The 17387-nt window shown below is 49.4% G+C and overlaps 1 protein-coding gene across 1 annotated transcript in view; it reads right to left on the reverse strand.

The window, feature by feature from the left end:
• Nucleotides 1-1866: 1866 nt before the first annotated feature.
• ETFB (electron transfer flavoprotein subunit beta) overlaps nucleotides 1867-17387 on the reverse strand; it is a 65243-nt gene continuing 49722 nt past the window's right edge. Inside the window, exon 7 of the mRNA XM_088443667.1 lies at nucleotides 1867-2141. The gene's annotated coding sequence lies outside the window, so the exon portion shown is untranslated. The remainder of the gene's footprint in view (nucleotides 2142-17387) is intronic.

The following is a 17387-nucleotide window of genomic DNA, read 5'->3' on the forward strand; positions in this document are numbered from 1 at the left end:
GTTAGATTTGATCACACGTGAGCCTGCAGTCAGTTGGGCTGGGCTGTCTGTGTAGACTCAGCGGCTGGAGAATCTGAGGAGCTGAAGGACCGCCCGCGGCGCTGAATCTCTGTAGGTAAGTAAAGTTGGCTCCTGTGGAAATAATAGGAGGGCGGATATGACCTGCACTGGTATAAGTTCTGTCTGCATACTGTATGGAGGGGGCCCACATAAGGAACGATAGGGGGGGCTGGGGGTGGCTGCAATGAAACACAGGGAGACATATAGGGGGGGGGCTGTACAGGGAGGGGGCTCTATAGGGAGACACATGGAGTAGGGGGCTGCAATGAGACACACATGGAGGACGACACATTCTGTTGCATATTGTTTTTATTCCTGTCAATGAGTGCTGTATATTGTTTGTTGAAATTTAAAAAAAAAATACCCAAAAAACGTTTTCATAAAATATATATATATAGAAAATTATTTTTCCTTGCATTTACGTGTATTATTTCTGCAAACAAGTTAATAAGTATTTCTGTCCTGATGTAAATACTAATTACGTTATTTTGACCCATCTACTTTAAAAAAAAAGGGACCGGTCAGTAATTATTTTGGCTTGGGGTAGCCTTGAAAAAAATATCATGGAGATCCTAAGGGTGCTTTGAACTGAAAAAGTTTGGGAACCACTGAGCTAAACAAATTCATTAAAAAGGCCCCAATAGTTTTTAACAAGGTGGTCACTGTTACTTATAAATGGGCTCGGTCACACAGGAATTGCTTCCTTCTAGTTCGTCAGTATAAAACTTGTAATGGATACATTTGCAAATGGAAAACAAAAGCAATCTTGTTAGAATTCTAGGGATAATCCCACAAAAAAAAAAAGTTTTTAATTCATCAGCAGTTACAGTGGATCTGCCGGTCAATGAAAACAAAAAGTTGGCACTAAAAGTTATTTCCTTGAGACTCAAGTAGACTGAAATCACGCGATTGCGTTAGGGCTTTTTTTTTTTTTTTTCTTCTTTTGACAATTTTCAAACAACATTTTGTTCATTTGCAAATTAAAAGCTAATTTTTAAAGACCAAATTTAAAGTAAAACTGATATACATAACAATTTCAGCAAATTAGGTTAAGTGTGGGGGCGCACCATTTCTTACTTTCGGAAAAGGTCACATAGCAATGTCCAAATAGGCCCGGACAGCGCCCTCGGTCTCTGCTTCGCATCAGTGCTCCCACAGAAATGACAAAACCTCCGTCAGCTTTAGCGGAATTAAAACCTGTGACGTTCCCTGACAGTTATCAGGGAATAATAGTCATCGCGTAACAAGTAGACTGAAAAGATTATTATCTCACACACACACACAACCTTTCGCAAGTAATTCGGAAGACGGCAGTAGTTACGGCAATTTTTTAAACCATCTATCAAATAACCATAATGCATTTTGCAGGCTTTATTAAAACACAATTTACGTAATTAAAAAAAATTGCATCACAAGAACATAGAACACCCCAAAATGAAGATTTAATTTCACACACACACAAAAAAAAAAATACTTAAAAAAAAAGAAAAGTTTCTGGTTGGTCTATCGTACTACGGAAACAATTATATCACTGTAGGAGATTACAGATCAAAAACCCGGAAGGGCCAAACCTGACATCAGATTGCTGATAATACTCTCTAATTACAGATAGCAGCACGGCACTGGAATATCTACAATCCACTTTAGTGAAGACTAATAATCCGGTGGAAACTAGTGAAGTTCCTGGAATTTACAGAGAATGTCACACATGGTCGCTCTCTTATTGCAGCTCATTTATAATGCTCTGCGTGGCTTCCTCTGTCCCCCACAGTGCCCTATTATTAAATAATCACTAGGAAACTCCAGTCCGGATGTACAAAGGAGAAACGTTTTATTTATAGACGTAGCTTAATTACAGTGAAAAAAGAAAAAGAAAACCCAACCAGCACAGTCTGATTTTATATGCTCTCCTCCGCCAAGTGTCCCTCTTATAGAAGCACCAGCTGGAGAGGATTGTACAATCGTGATCGGTGACCGGCAGTGTTCCCGAGAAGGCACCGACAGGCGATTTGGACGGCACAGCCGGGTGGTGACAGGACCAGCACCTTCGGTATCTGCCGGAGACAGGACGTTCCTGGGATCTGAACAACATGAACAGCAGGGTTAAAATTTTACTTCGAGACATTTACATACAGTAGGAAATATTTCTATAAAAATTAATTTTCTTGTTGCATTATTTATACAAACTTCCTAACAACCTTAGTCTTAATTTGCAATCTTTACACTGTGCTACCACTGCATATGGGTACAATGTACGGTCCTGCAGAAAGTCTAAAATAACCACAAATTCCCCAAACTGAAATCTGTAGCTGTCACTCAAACACTCCCTACTTTCCGAAATAGGGGCGATCTCCCCGACTCCATGGAGAGTCCAGCAATCTCCTATAGCATCTCCTTATTCTTCTCCTTTCTGTTTGAGTGGAACACAGTAATGATGTCATCAGTCTCCACCCACCATGGGAGGAGAATAGGAAGGACGTGTGCTACAAGAAAATGTCTGCCGCTCACTAGCGCACTGATGGCGATGTGAGGAGCTGTGTCCCCAAATATGTGCGCTGAATTACAGGTGATTTGTGACCAGTGCATGTGCTGCATTACTGGAGACATACATTACATTAATGGAGATACGTGCTGCGTTAAAGGAGGATGTGCTCCATTGGGGTCATGGGCTACAGAGCAGACTTACTGCCCATCTGTGCAGGCTCTTTCTGCAACCACAGCAGATTTGTCTTTGGTTTGTTTTAATGCGACAACTGCACAAGGTTTGCAAACCTAAAATGCTTTCTTCAAAAGCACAGCCATATACACGCACGCATGTACGTTCGTACACCCCCATCTATGGAACCGCTTGGGGGCTCATTTACAGTTGGACAGAAGTAAATTTTATGACACGCCTCATGGATGAAGCAGTACACGCCCTCTACACTTGCACAGGTGCGGTTTCAATCTCTCAGTGAATTAGAACGTAGCCCCTTTGTCAAAAAGTTCTTCATAAAGTAATTTCTAGCACTAATCACCAAAGCCCCGAGGGCACTGACCTGACACGTGGGTGGCTCTGGTCGGTATCATGTGGGCGAGTTCCAGTTTGCGGGACATTAAAGCCAGTTGCCTACATAGCCCTGACTTAGCCCAAGGAAGATTACTGTATATACAGTGCATTTGCTCCTACTCGGGGCAAGCAGCCAAGAGAATATACTGTTTTTGTGGTATGTTAGAACAGAACAATATCAGAGAATAGGCCCCACACTAGCATTCCAACACGACCAGGTTCACAGAGCTATGAATGTACCATAGGACGATACATTTACGACACTGATTAATGTTTATAAGTTACTCGCACAGCGGGGTGCGTATCTCATATCCAGACAGGCCACAAAATGGTCTAGGTACAGATTACACACAGTCACGCTGCTCACTAATTAGTTACGGCGCAGCCCGTGGGTAATGAGGTGGTCGCTAATCAGATGCGTAACTGAGGCTTATGTACCAAGAGGAGCGACAGCGCACTGATAAATACGCCGCAGACTGACAGCTGACAACAGAGTATCCAACAGATCCCCGAAAAATAAACCGTTCAATTAACAAGATGATCACGGGACACTGCGTGCTCGTCAAACGGCACCTCTCCACTTACCAACCTGACGCTGGGGCGCTGACACCACGCTAATAGTCGGCACATCAAACTGTCACAGCGTACTAGGAGGCCGCGGCGCTCGTGTTACATGAAATAGGTGAATGATAAAACAAGTCACTGATGAGCTCTCTGGCTTGTCTACGGCACAGCAGGACAGCCTTCAATAATTATATTAACTCCAAATCATTTTGTTTCTGATGTACGTATGACAATATAGATATTAGACAGGATTTGAATCTCACGTATGATTGACGGGTGATGTCTGGCGCTGCTCACAGGCGAGCTCAGCTGGTCTGTTCTGATATTACATTAGCTGTCAGGGACAATGAGGATCCTGTAATACGCAAGTAACCAGATGTAGGAATTCCTGTAAAGTGTTATCTGCCTAAACGGCGAGTTTTGATGCCGCCACTTATTGCGTCCTAATTCTCCGTTCCCAGCCTGATCTGTATTCATAGATTCTGCGTTTCACAGATACTGCGGTCCATAAATAGAGCTCGGACAGGCGTCCTATTCATGCTCCGTGTCGTCGGGCAAAAATTTCACACCCAATGGAACGAGCTGAACATTTTGCGGGATCATTTAAAAACAGATCTCTCATCTCTAGTAAAATACGTTGCAGGCGTCTTTGCTGCAGTCGCGCCAATGTCCCGAGGGACTCTGCAAGCACCGGGAGTCTTTTTTTTTTTTGCCAAAAAGGCATCTAAGTTGCACTGCCATGTGATTTGGACGCACCAGCAGACTGCGCTGATTCATTTGAAATGTGACACTTGTATGTTTAAAGTGCGACTGAGTCTCACATCAGTATACGAAGCGCTACAATGTAGCGGCCGCAGCTTTTTTTACGTGCCTAGTTCCGTTGTGCTTCATATACAGACTCGGTCGCACACAGATATACAAGTGTAACATATTAAATTAATCAGCACAGTCTGCTGCTGCGTTTTCATCACATTGCGCTTTTCTGCACAAATTAGACGCAAAAAAAAAAAAAGACGCCCGGCGCTAGCAGAGTGTGACGGGACCTGGTGGCTCGCTCACGCCAGGCAAGTTACGGTGGGTGACGTATTGGGAAGTCGATGGACGGAATCCCAACCGTCGGCTTCCCGACTGTCTAATCCCGGCAAGGGCTAAATGACAGACATCAAAAATATGAGATATGGTAAGAACTTACCCTTGTTATCTCTATTTCTATGAAGTCCATAGGGTTCCACAGGATACCTTGGGGTATAGGTGTGACGTCAGTCGCAGGGCACCAAAGAGTTAAGCTTTCAGCCTCCCAGGATGCACTAGGTCCCCCTCCTATACCCCGCCCCCGAGCCAAGGCACCTCAGTTAGTTACCAAGCCATAGGCCGGAGGAGGAGAAGGAAGAGAGAGAACAAAGATCTAGACACATACAAGAATCACATTCTCACCAGAGGGAGACGGAAAACCGGTGACCAGAGCAAAGCCCATCTGCAGCACAGGTGCGACAGGGCGGGAGTCCTGTGGAACCCTATGGACTTCGTAGAAATAGAGATAACAAGGGTAAGTTCTTACCATATCTCATATTTTCTACTTCAGGGTCCATAGGGTATCCACAGGATACCTTGGGGATGTCCCAAAGCAGTATCCTTTAAGGGTGGGGACGCTCCTGTGCAGAAAGGAGAATCCGCCGCCCGAAGGAAGCATCCTGAGAGGCGAAGGTGTCAAACCTGTAATACCTCACGAAGGTATGGACAGAGGACCACGTAGCAGCCTTGCAGATCTGGACTGCAGAGGCACCACGTCAAGCTGCCCACAAAGGACCCACAGACCTAGTGGAATGAGCCTTCAGAGGAGGAGGAACCGGTAGGCCTTCATGAAGATAAGCTTCAGAAATAGCCATACGGATCCAGGCTGCCAAAGTTTGCTTTGAAGCAGGCCAACCCTTTTTACGGAAGCCATAGAGGACAAACAAAGCGTCCGACTTCCTAAACGAAGAAGTGCGGTCAACATAAGTCCTTAAGGCCCGCACAACATCCAAAGAGGCCTCACCCACGGAAAGACCCGGAGAGTTAAAGGCCGGAACAACGATTTCCTCGTTAACATGAAACTGGGAAACAACTTTGGGAAGAAACTCGGGCCGAGTGCGGAGTACTGCCCTGTTCCCATGAAAAACCAAGAAAGGGGGTCTACAAGAAAGAGCCCCTAACTCAGAAACACGTCTGGCCGAAGCAATAGCCAGAAGGAAAACAGTCTTAGCTGTTAGCCATTTAAGATCCACTGATCCCAGTGGTTCAAACGGCGGTCCTTGGAGAGCCCTCAGGACCACAGCCAAATCCCAAGGCGCCACAGGTGGAACAAAGGGTGGCTGAATGCGGACAACACCTTGCATAAAGGTGCGCACATCCGGGATTGTAGCAATCCTACGGTGAAACCAGACAGACAGGGCCGAAACCTGTACCTTCAAAGAAGCAAGGCGAAGCCCATGATCTAGTTCCGCTTGCAGGAAGGCGAGAATCCGAGACAGACGAAACTCCCGCGGTGCATAACCTCTCGGTCGACACCACTGGAAGAACGTATGCCACACGCGATGGTATATCCTCGCGGAAGACTGTTTCCGAGCTCGCAACATGGTACGCACCACAGAGCTGGAAAACCCCCGGGACCTCAGCATGGCCGTCTCAACAGCCACGCCGTCAAAGACAGCCGAGTCAGGTCCGGGTGACGACAAGGACCCTGAGACAGGAGGTCCGGTCATAGCAGCAACCGCAGAGGACTGTCCACGGACAGACCCTGAAGGTCTGAGAACCAGTGCCGTCTGGGCCACGCGGGAGCTATCAACAGGAGCGTCCCTCCTTCCTGTTTGAATTTCCGGATTAACCGTGGAAGAAGGGAGACCGGAGGGAACAGGTATGCGAACCGGAACGTCCACCGGACGGACAGAGCATGCACCAGAGACGCCCCTTCGTCTCTTGTGCGAGACCCGTACACCGGCAACTTGTTGCTGTGCCGGGACGCCATAAGGTCGATCTCTGGAAGACCCCATCTGTCCACCAGTAGTTGAAAAACGTCCGGGTGCAGGGACCATTCCCCCGGATGAACGTCCTGGCGACTTAGAAAGTCCGCCTCCCAATTGAGCACTCCCGGGATGAAGACCGCTGATATGGCCGGAAGATTGCGCTCCGCCCAAACCAGGATCCAAGACACCTCTACGAGAGCCGCCCGGCTTCGGGTTCCTCCTTGCCTGTTTATGTAGGCCACGGTGGTAGCGTTGTCCGACTGGACCTGTACCGGGTGACCCTGGAGAAACCGATGTGCCTGCTGGAGAGCATTGAAGACCGCACGGAGTTCCAAGATATTGATTGGAAGCTCCGCTTCTGTCGGCGTCCACCTGCCCTGGAACAGATGTGGACCCGAAACTGCTCCCCAGCCCCGAAGACTGGCGTCCGTTGTCAACAGGACCCAATTTGGAACCCAGAACGGACGTCCCTTGCTGAGGTGGGTCGTCTGTAACCACCAAGCAAGGGACAGGCGAACCTCCGGGGTTAACACAATCGTCTGGGACTTCAGACACTGAGGCAGCCCGTTCCACTTGGACAGGATCAGGTGCTGCAGAGGTCTGGAGTGAAACTGGGCATATTCCACCATGTCGAACACCGACACCATGGAGCCCAGTAACCTCATCGCCGAGTGTAGAGACACCCGGCGGCTGTGCAGACAACTGCGCACCCTTGACTGCAAAGCAGAGATCTTTTCCTCCGTCATGAAGATCTTTTGCTGTCCCGAGTCCAATAAGGCTCCAAGATGCAGAATCCTCCGAGACGGGATTAGAGTGGACTTCTGCCAGTTGATTAGCCAGCCGTGCCGTTGCAGCAGGGCAATGGTCAGGTCCAAGTGGCGTAACAGGAGCTCTGGAGATCCCGCCACCAATAACAGGTCGTCCAAGTACGGCAACATGCGGACTCCCTGCAGCCGCAGAGAAGCCGCCATGACCGCCATCACCTTGGTGAAAACACGTGGTGCTGTCGCCAGGCCAAAGGGTAACGCCCGAAACTGGAAGTGGTCGCTGCGGATTGCAAACCTGAGGAACTGTTGATGACGCAAAAGAATAGGGACATGCAGGTAAGCGTCCTGTATGTCCAATGACACCATGTAGTCCCCAGGTTCCAGCGCCAGAATGATGGACCGTAGGGTCTCCATCCGAAACTTCGGTACCCGCAAAGACTTGTTGAGTGCTTTGAGGTTGAGAATCGGACGATACGACCCATTGGGTTTCTGTACCAAAAAAAGATTTGAATAGAAACCCTGGCCCCTCTGGGAGAATGGAACAGGCACTATAACTCCAGCCTGGAGCATAGTGTGCAATACCTTCCGCAGCTCCGTAGCCTTGTTCCGGTCTGATGGTAGACCCGTGGTGAAGAATCGAGCCGGGGGTCTGTGCCGGAAGGAGAGGGCGTACCCGTGGGAGACCACCTCCAGAACCCAAGTGTCTGTCGTAGTGACCGACCAACACTGGGCGAACTGCAGCAGGCGGCCTCCCACCCTGGGATCCCCCAAAGGGAGGCCCGGACCGTCAGGCCGCAGGCTTGTCATCTGGCTTGGGGGCCGGACGTCTGGTACTCCATGCCTGCTTCCGGGGCTTGACCGATTTCCTAGGGCCAGCCTGACGAGGAAACGACTGTGGTTTGGGCCTGCTCTGGGCCCTAGATGACTGAAAGGACGATGGTCCAGAACCAGAAGGAGCAGCGGCCGACGGGAGACAAGCCGATTTGGCTGCCGCCAGCGTGGCCACAATCTTATCCAGATCCGGACCGAAGAGAACTTCTCCGGTAAACGGCAACGCTTCCAGACCCTTCTTGGAATCTGCGTCCGCCTTCCAGGATCGCAGCCACAAGGTGCGACGAGCAGCTACCGCTGCTGAAGAAATTCTAGACACCAGAGTACTAATGTCTAGAGCCGCCTCGTTGATGTAGGTGGCCGAATCACGGAGATTGCCAATCAACTCCGCCTGTTTGGCCGGACAGTCGGAATCAAAAGAAGCCTCTAATGAATCCGCCCAGCGCTCCATCGCTCTGGCAACCCAGCAAATGGCCATAGCCGGCCGTGCTGCCCCCCCCGCAAGGGAATAAGCGGACTTCAGGCAGATTTCCACCTTGCGGTCCGTAGCATCCTTAAGGGAGGACATGGATGGCATCGGCAATGTGGCACTACGGACAAGACGAGTCACGTAAGAATCCACCTGTGGATGGGATTCCCACTTAGCAAAATAATTATCCGCGAACAGATAAGCCACAGCCAGGCGTCGCTGCGGCTGGTATCTTTTGCCAGGCTGTTTCCACGCCTCCTCTAAATGGTCCACCAACTGACCCGAAAGAGGAAAGACTGTGGCATCGCCCTTCACGTCTTTGAAAAAGGCATACTTAGACTTAGCCGCTGGGGGAACTTCGTCCTCAATCACCAAGGCTGTGCGGACCGCCCGAATAAGTCCAGGAATATATACTTTGGACTTAGCATCAGCGTCCTTAGTATGGAGAGGTTCCTGATCGTAAGGATCCAGAATCTCACCATCATCAGACGTCCCTTCGTCATCCTCATAAGGAGCGGATAGAGACGCCACCGGTCGCCCCTTGCAACACATCCGACAAGTGCTGTACAGAACTCGTCAGGGAGTTAACCCACGCTGGCTCCTGAGAAACCGGGAGCGGGGAAATAGGGAGACTGTGGGGTACCACCAATTGTCGTGGGAAACCCTGCATGGGTGACGACACCACAGACTGCTGGGCCAAACCCATCGGAGTAAACGCGGGCTGCGGAGCTAACTGGCCCACTAAAGCTGTTAGCGCCTGAGCGAAACAAGCCCAGGGCGGCTCCTGTACCGGTGCTGTAACCGTAAGAGGCCGCGCCATGGACAAACACTGCCGGCAAAGGCCCTCCGCGCTACCCTCCCCCTCCGCTAACGGTACTTTACACGTGGTACACTGTAGCCGGAGGGGAAAATCACTTTCAGACATGATGGCACCACGTATGTGACCCCTCTCACCAATTATATATTAAATAGGCGAGAGACCACCCTGCAGCACCGCACCGCAAGGGCTTAGCAGAAAGAACGGGGACAGTAATAAAGCTGACAGTCTTGAGAAGAAAAGTTACAGGCAGCAGCGCTAGCACAGTCACATACAATGCAAAGAAAATCAATTCCTGCACTAACAGCGCTGATCACTCAACTACACAGACACAGGGCCTGGTAGGACACAGCGCTGCATACACAGACCTGACCACAGCGGAGGAGAGGTATGCGGGGGGACCCAGACCACGATGCTTCCAATGCAGGCTTCCAGCAGCGTTCACCATGCTTCTGAAAAGATGGCCGCCGAGGAGCAGAGAGAAGGCTGGCCTGGGGGAGGAGCGCTGACACAGGGCCAGTCAGCACAGTGCAGAGAGGGCTGTGTGCAGCGGGGGAGGCGCCGGCTGTGAGACAGGGAAGGCGCGCTCCCCTGGCATGCATTTAACCCCTGGGACGCCGCAGCGCTACCGCTCTGCTGCGGTCCGCTGTCCCAGGGGGTAGTGCAAGCGCAGGTTGGTCGCCTGGCTCCACGCTGCAGCCAGTCCCCAGGGAGCCCCCTGCCTGGGGACTTAGGACCATGTGATCAGCGGGGACCCACCGCGGGACCCCGCTGCTTACCTCTGTCCCCCTTGAATCCGGCCATGGTCCGGAACATCTGGGGTCACCGCTAGCTGTGACCCCAGATGCCCACCAGCATCCCCGGATCAGTACCGGCGTTCTGGTACCGGCGGGGTGTAGGGAAGACAGCATATACGTCAGGACTGACTGTCCATGCTGTTCATCCAGATGTGCAGTCACAGCTGCATGAAGAAAAGCTTCAGGGGCTCATCTAGCCCCCACTCCAACAGGTGCACTCGACTCCGGCCGGGCACCAAACTAAACTGAGGTGCCTTGGCTCGGGAGCGGGGTATAGGAGGGGGACCTAGTGCATCCTGGGAGGCTGAAAGCTTAACTCTTTGGTGCCCTGCGACTGACGTCACACCTATACCCCAAGGTATCCTGTGGATACCCTATGGACCCTGAAGTAGAAATCCCGACGCCTGTCATTTTACCTACGCCGGGAGCCCGACGCCCGGCTTACCAATCTAAGGTAAACTGGGTGCCGGACGCGGACAGGGGAGGGAGGGGGGGATTGGTTTGGGGAGGTTAGGGTTCCCGGGGAGGGGGTTTGAGGTTAGGCACCCCCCCAGGAGTTAGGGTTAGGCTAGGGGAAGGGAGGGTTATGCACCCCGGGGGAAGGTTAGGGTTAGGCACCCCCGGGGGAAGGTTAGGGTTAGGCACCCACGGGGGGAGGTTAGGGTTAGGCGACGGGGAAGGGGGGGGGTTAGGTTTAGGCACTTGGGGGTGAGGTTAGGGTCAGGCACCCCTAAGGGAGGATTAGGGTTAGCGGGGAGAATAGGTTAGTATATACTTACCTCTCGACGATCAGGATTTTCACTGCTGCCGGGATGCCGCCGTCGGGATTTGAACGGCCGGTGGTAAATCATACTGAATCCTACAGTACAACATCCTTTTACCTGGGGGACTAATTAAAGGCACGAAGCCCTACACCTGTAATAATTCCCCTTTGTATATTCCGAATAATAAATATTTAGGTGAATGTATAATGAAATGATTGAATTCACCCCTTCACCCATCTTCTAGAATAGTGGTGGGCATGAGGCAGCCCTCCAGCTGCTGAGACTACACATTCCAGCAAACCCTGCCATTGCTCAGCTATCAGGGCAAGCTAAAACTGTGGTAGGGCCTGCTGAGACGTGTAGTTCAACAGCAGCTAGAAGGCCGCTTATTGCCCACCTCTGTTCTAGTAAGTTAACCGTAGTCCAGCCTCTTATGTTTTTCATTATGTCCCATAAGCCCTGTATTTCCTCCCAAGTCTTATTCATGTTAGGTTATAGAGTCATAACAAAATGAAGATGTTCAATGTTAGCTGGGTGTGAGGGGTCCGTACCCGGTTCATACCCCTGTAACGGACATAATTAAGATAATGGAACTTTGATGTTAAGAGTGACACTGAGAAAAGGGCAGATGAGTAGTGTTCATTCTAGCACCCTGCGCCTGTCACAATCCTGCCTGGGGCGTCGCTCTCTGCTCTGGTGCTTCTAGCACACTGGTGCGTAGGTCAGCCGCTTGCTGCATTGGCGGAGTGTGCTAGAAGCACCAGAGCAGAGTGACACCACAGGCAGGAAAGAGGAACTGCATGGGTGGTGACAGGTGCAGGGTGCTAGAATGAACACTAGATCAGCAGTGTCAGGCAAGTTGACGACTTGGCGCCTGTGACTCTGATTGTGGCGCCGCTGGAGCAGCACTTTTCTGGTCGTAAGTCCTTGCACCACTGCATTGAAAGATTTATGACTCTAAGGCCCGTATTCAATTTGAGCTGAGATACTTTTCCGCCTGCAAAACAGGCGAAAAGTCCAGGAGGCAAAAAAGTATTGCGTGTGTGCCCGCGTATCGCCGTATTCAATTTGAAAGTAGGCGAAAACGGGACCCGGCGAAACTTAAACAGGCGGAAAGTACTGTCAGATTTGGGGAAATCAGCCTGACACCCCCCAAAAGATGCTCTGACATGGGGGTTAGCTATGGTACCCCACGAGTTGGCTTGCTGAAGGTATTTGGTGTTTTTAAACGGACTCAATAGCTGCTAAATAGCATTCTTGTATAAGTGATGCAGAATAGTATTCTGAAGGTTTTTTTGCAAAAAATAACTTATCCCAGCAAATTTGGGGTACTTGAAATTGGGGGTCAGCATATTTTAAAGTTACTAAAGTTTAAAAAATCGTGAAAAACCCACCTGCCGTAAGCCCCTGAAATTAAAAAAACACCTGGGGCATACTTGGGGACCCCCCCCAGAGTCAAGTTCCTGGTTTTTAATTTTGTCCACCAACATTTTTATTTTTCTTCCCCAAATTCAAAGTGATTTTTTGGGGTGTCCTTAAGTCTTTTTTCAACATTTTTTGACAGTTTACCTTTGGGGGACTGTCTGAAGGCTGCAGGGGGGGTTCCCGCAACGTTGCACCCCAAAACCCCAATTCTGCACTCTTTTCCGCCTGCTATTCATAGGCGAAACTTTACCGCCTATTACACTGCATTGACTTTCTGCCTAGGCGAAAAGTCTTCCAAATTGAATACGGGGTGAAATCAAAACAGGCGAAAATGAAGTCATTGGCGAAAAGTTTCCTCCAAAAAACACGCGAAAACGGCTTTTCGCTCCAAATTGAATACGGCCCTAAATGTAATAAAAGCAGGTTAAAGTCCCCATTCTAGTAGCTGGGGTCCAAATACACAGACAGTGGCGTGGTGAGCGATCCCCTAATATCAAACAGATCACGTTCATTTACACATCAACGTGAAACGCGATGCCCCCGCCGTACAAAGCGACTTTCCGCAGCTTTAATCTCCCGATACAAAGACACAGACTGACAATGAGGGAGAGACGTGGCTCTTGCACGTGGTCTGTTCCCTATTGCCGCACTCTCCGCTGTGACATGGGGTAAGCAGTTGCCAGGATTTGTATTTCTCTATTCTCTCTGCTTTGCTGACAGCGCTGCACAGCCTGGAGGAGCAGTCATGTCGGGTCATGCTAAGCGCTGGGGGAACAGCTGTGACCGTCCTTCCCTGGTTGTTATCACACAGTGCTCACTGCCAGAGAATCTCCTATCTGTGCTTCAGCCTGACAGGAGACAAATAAGGCTGCACATCCACATGGCGTAGACGAGAGGAAAGGCGCTGGCGGTGGTGTCCTCTCCGTGCGAGGACGTCCTCATACAGGGCCTGATTGAGAGCCGCACACAATGCTGAAATTCGCGCAAATGGACACTGTGCGAGTGTCTAATGTCGTGTACTCACTAGGTTGCCAACCTGCCGATTGTTAAGTGCATATACACTTACCAATCGTCTGCCCGATGTGTGGAGCCTGACGTCACAACTGGGCGGGTATTTAAATTTGCCCGCCCAGTTGAGCTGTCACTCACCGCCGTGTCCCCGCAGCAGGTGTACGGGCGAACGGCAGGTCGCCATACACACTAGCAGATGCACCGATATATGTGCAGATATATCGGCTTCTGCTGTGCTGCACTGCTGATGCTATAGGTGTTGAACGTCGTTCACAGACATATCGGGGGTACACACTCGCCAATACACTCGCGGTATGGACCATATATCGCCATGTGCGTACCCATCTTAAGTCGTTAAAAGAGCGCATGGGGCATGCATACCATGGCATGCACGCACAAAGTCGCAGTAGCGATCGAGACGCACAATCTCACAAATGCATTGGGCGTTCCTGGGGGGGGGGGCTATTCAAAGTACCGTTATAGGGGCGTGTTAGGGGAGAGTCGCGGGGGCGTGTTGCATAACTGGTTGCGTACACAGAAGCTTGATAGCTCACACTGGAGGTCATGGGGCAGGTGCAAGTTTCGATGGGGCGACCGGTGGCAGAGTCTAAAGACGCACCAAGTGGGAGTGTTGCATCTATAGACGCACAGAGTGGGGGTCCCAGAAGCGGCAGAGTCAGATGCAGCAGGTCACAGTCTGTGCACGTTCAGACGCACCAGGGAAGGGCTGATACTAACATTACCATAAAGTCACAACTGTTGTGACTCTGGCACAAGATGCTAAAGCCGTCGCAGCAGCTTGCGGTGATGCTCACAAAAACAGGACGAGAGCCATGTCTGTATGGGACAACACGTGACTGCCACCTAAATGCTGCATGATCAGCACTGCAAAAACTCTAATCCGTGCACTTATTATTTCCCGCATTGACTATTGCAATAGCCTCCTTACTGGTCTTCCTAAAAACAGGCTCTCGCCATTACAAGCCATTATGAATGCAGCTGCGAGGCTTATCTTCCTTGCCAAACGTTCATCGCCTGCTGCCTCGCTCTGTCAGTCCCTCCATTGGTTGCCGGTTTTCTACCGTATTCAATACAAAATACTTTCACTTACACATAAGGCTATTAACCAAACCTCACCAATATACATCTCTTCACTCATCTCAAAATATCTCTCAAACCCGACCTCTCCGCTCAGCACAAGATCTGCGTCTCTCATCCCCACGCATTACTTGATCCCATTCACAGTTACAGGACTTTCTGCGGGCTGCACCCACTCTATGGAATGCCTTACCACGCACAATAAGACTTTCCTCTTGTCTCCAATCCTTCAAGCGTTCCCTGAAAACTCACCTCTTCAGGCAAGCTTATCAGATTCCAGAACCGCCCACATATCCTTCATAGCTTCCATATCTAATTACATCCCCTTTCACAGTCCACACACAACCTCACACATTGTCTCTCACATCCTCACGACATTTGGCCGTCATTCCGGTGTGACTGGATAATGCAGCCCACCAAGAAACTGTGCATTCTGGCTCGACAAAATGCAATATATAGCACCTACCCTTGTATATCAATGCCTATTTCCCTATAGATTGTAAGCTTGCAAGCAGGGCCTTCCTACCTCTAGATCTGTCTGTTATTACCCAGTTTTGTTCAATTAATGTTTACAATTGTAAAGCGCAACGGAATATGCTGCGCTATATAACAAACTTAATAAATAAATAAATAAGCACGACACATTATATGGTGTAAAACTTTATGAACTTTTGTCCTTTAAGTCTGCTCTGATTGAGGGGAGGAGGTAAACCAACATCTGTGCCGTCTAATTGGCCTTTAAACACAGGACAGTACGTTAGAACAACCAGGCTACGGCCCGACATTTGTCCCTCTGGCTGAGGCCGCTGTAAGCCCGACGCGAGAATACCTCCGTAAACAAAACATAATTAACACATATTTATCCTATTACGGACCCAAATATTGATGGCATTTCCTAGTCACCCACCCTTGGCAGACGGCACTTCACGTCGCAAGATGACAACTTCAATTAACTAGGTAGATTAATTAATTGCCTAATTGGTGAGGAGAGGTAGAGCTGCGGAGGAGCGGCATTCACCACCTACTGCCAGTCTATTATTGCAGACTTACTGTGCCAGTTACTGGGGGAGCTTAGGACTCGCTACCGTTCATTTTATTTATTTTTTTTATTTTCATTTTGGAATATGCTGGTATCAAACTTTCAACAAGCTGAAATTGATATTACACGTACATTGTGAAAAGTCAATCAGTCGCGTTTAATGCTACGTAAGGATTACAACAATGTTTGTCATACTTGACTTTTAAATCAGGGGTAGGGAAGGGAAATAAAAAGGAAGGAGGAGGCAAGAATCTCCCCCGCCCTTCAATGTTGTAAAGTAAAAGAGGACAGAGAAAGGTCAGTATTGTCCCATTCTGTAACCCACCTTGGTACAATACTCACCGGCTCACGGCACAACCCCTGTGCAGAGCCTATATTAGCACTTTAGGGCACGTCATACCCCAATGCCATGATCAGTATTTTTTACGTGCAATATCAGAAATGACCACTTTGTGTCTATATACAGTGCATCTGGAAAGTAGTCACTTTTTCCACATTTTGTTATGTTACAGCTTTATTCCAAAATGGAATAAATTCATTTTTGTCCTCAAAATTCTACACACAATACCCCATAATGACAACGTGTAAAAAGTTTTGAGATTTTTGTACATTTAATTTAAAAAAAGCAACTAAGAAATCACACCTACATAAGTATTCACAGCCTTTGCAATGAAGCTCAAAATTGAGCTCAGGTGCATCCTGTTTCCACTGATCATCCTTGAGATGTTCCTGCAGCTTAATTTGAGTCCACCTGTGGTAAACTCAGTTGACTGGACATGATTTTGAAAGGCATACACCTGTCTATATAAGGTCCCACACTTGACAGGGCATGTCAGAGCACAAACCAAGCATGAAGTCTAAGGAATTGTCTGTAGACCTCCGAGACAGGATTGTCTCCAGGCACAAATCTGGGGAAGGGTACAGAAAAATATCTGCTGCTTTGAAGGTCCCAATGAGCACAGTGGCCTCCATCATCCATAAATGGAATAAGTTCGGAACCACCAGGACTCTTTCTAGAGTTGGCCGGCCGTCTAAACTGAGCGATTGGGGGAGAAGGGCTCTAGTCAGGGAGGTGACCAAGAACCTGATGGTCACTCTGTCAGAGCTATAGCATTCCTCTGTGGAGAGAGGAGAACCTTCCAGAAGGACAACCATCTCTGCAGCAATCCACCAATCAGGCCTGTATGGTAGAGTGGCCATACGGAAGCCACTCCTTAGTAAAAAGCACATGGCAGCCCGCCTGGAGTTTGCCAAAATGCACCTGAAGGACTCTCAGACCATGAGAGACAAGATTCTCTGGTCTGATGAGACAAAGATTGAACTCTTTGGCATCAATGCCAGGCGTTTTGTTTGGAGGAATCCATGCACCTCTCATGACCAGGCCAATACCATCCCTAGAGTGAAGCATGGTGGTGGCAGCATCATGCTGTGGGGATGTTTTTCAGCGGCAGGAACTGGGAGACTAGTCAGGATAGAGGGAAAGATGAATGCTGCATTGTACAGAGACATCCTGGATGAAAACCTGCTCCAGAGTGCTCTTGACCTCAGACTGGGGCGACAGTTCATCTTTCAGCAGGACAACGACCCTAAGCACACAGCCAAGATATCAAAAGGAGAGACTTCAGGACAACTCTGTCAATGTCCTTGAGTGTCCAAGCCAGAGCCCAGACTTGAATCCGATTGAACATCTCTGG

The sequence above is a fragment of the Taudactylus pleione genome, unplaced genomic scaffold (assembly GCF_031769625.1).
Source record: "Taudactylus pleione unplaced genomic scaffold, aTauple2 ptg000332l, whole genome shotgun sequence".
NCBI classification, from domain to species: Eukaryota; Metazoa; Chordata; class Amphibia; order Anura; family Myobatrachidae; genus Taudactylus; species Taudactylus pleione.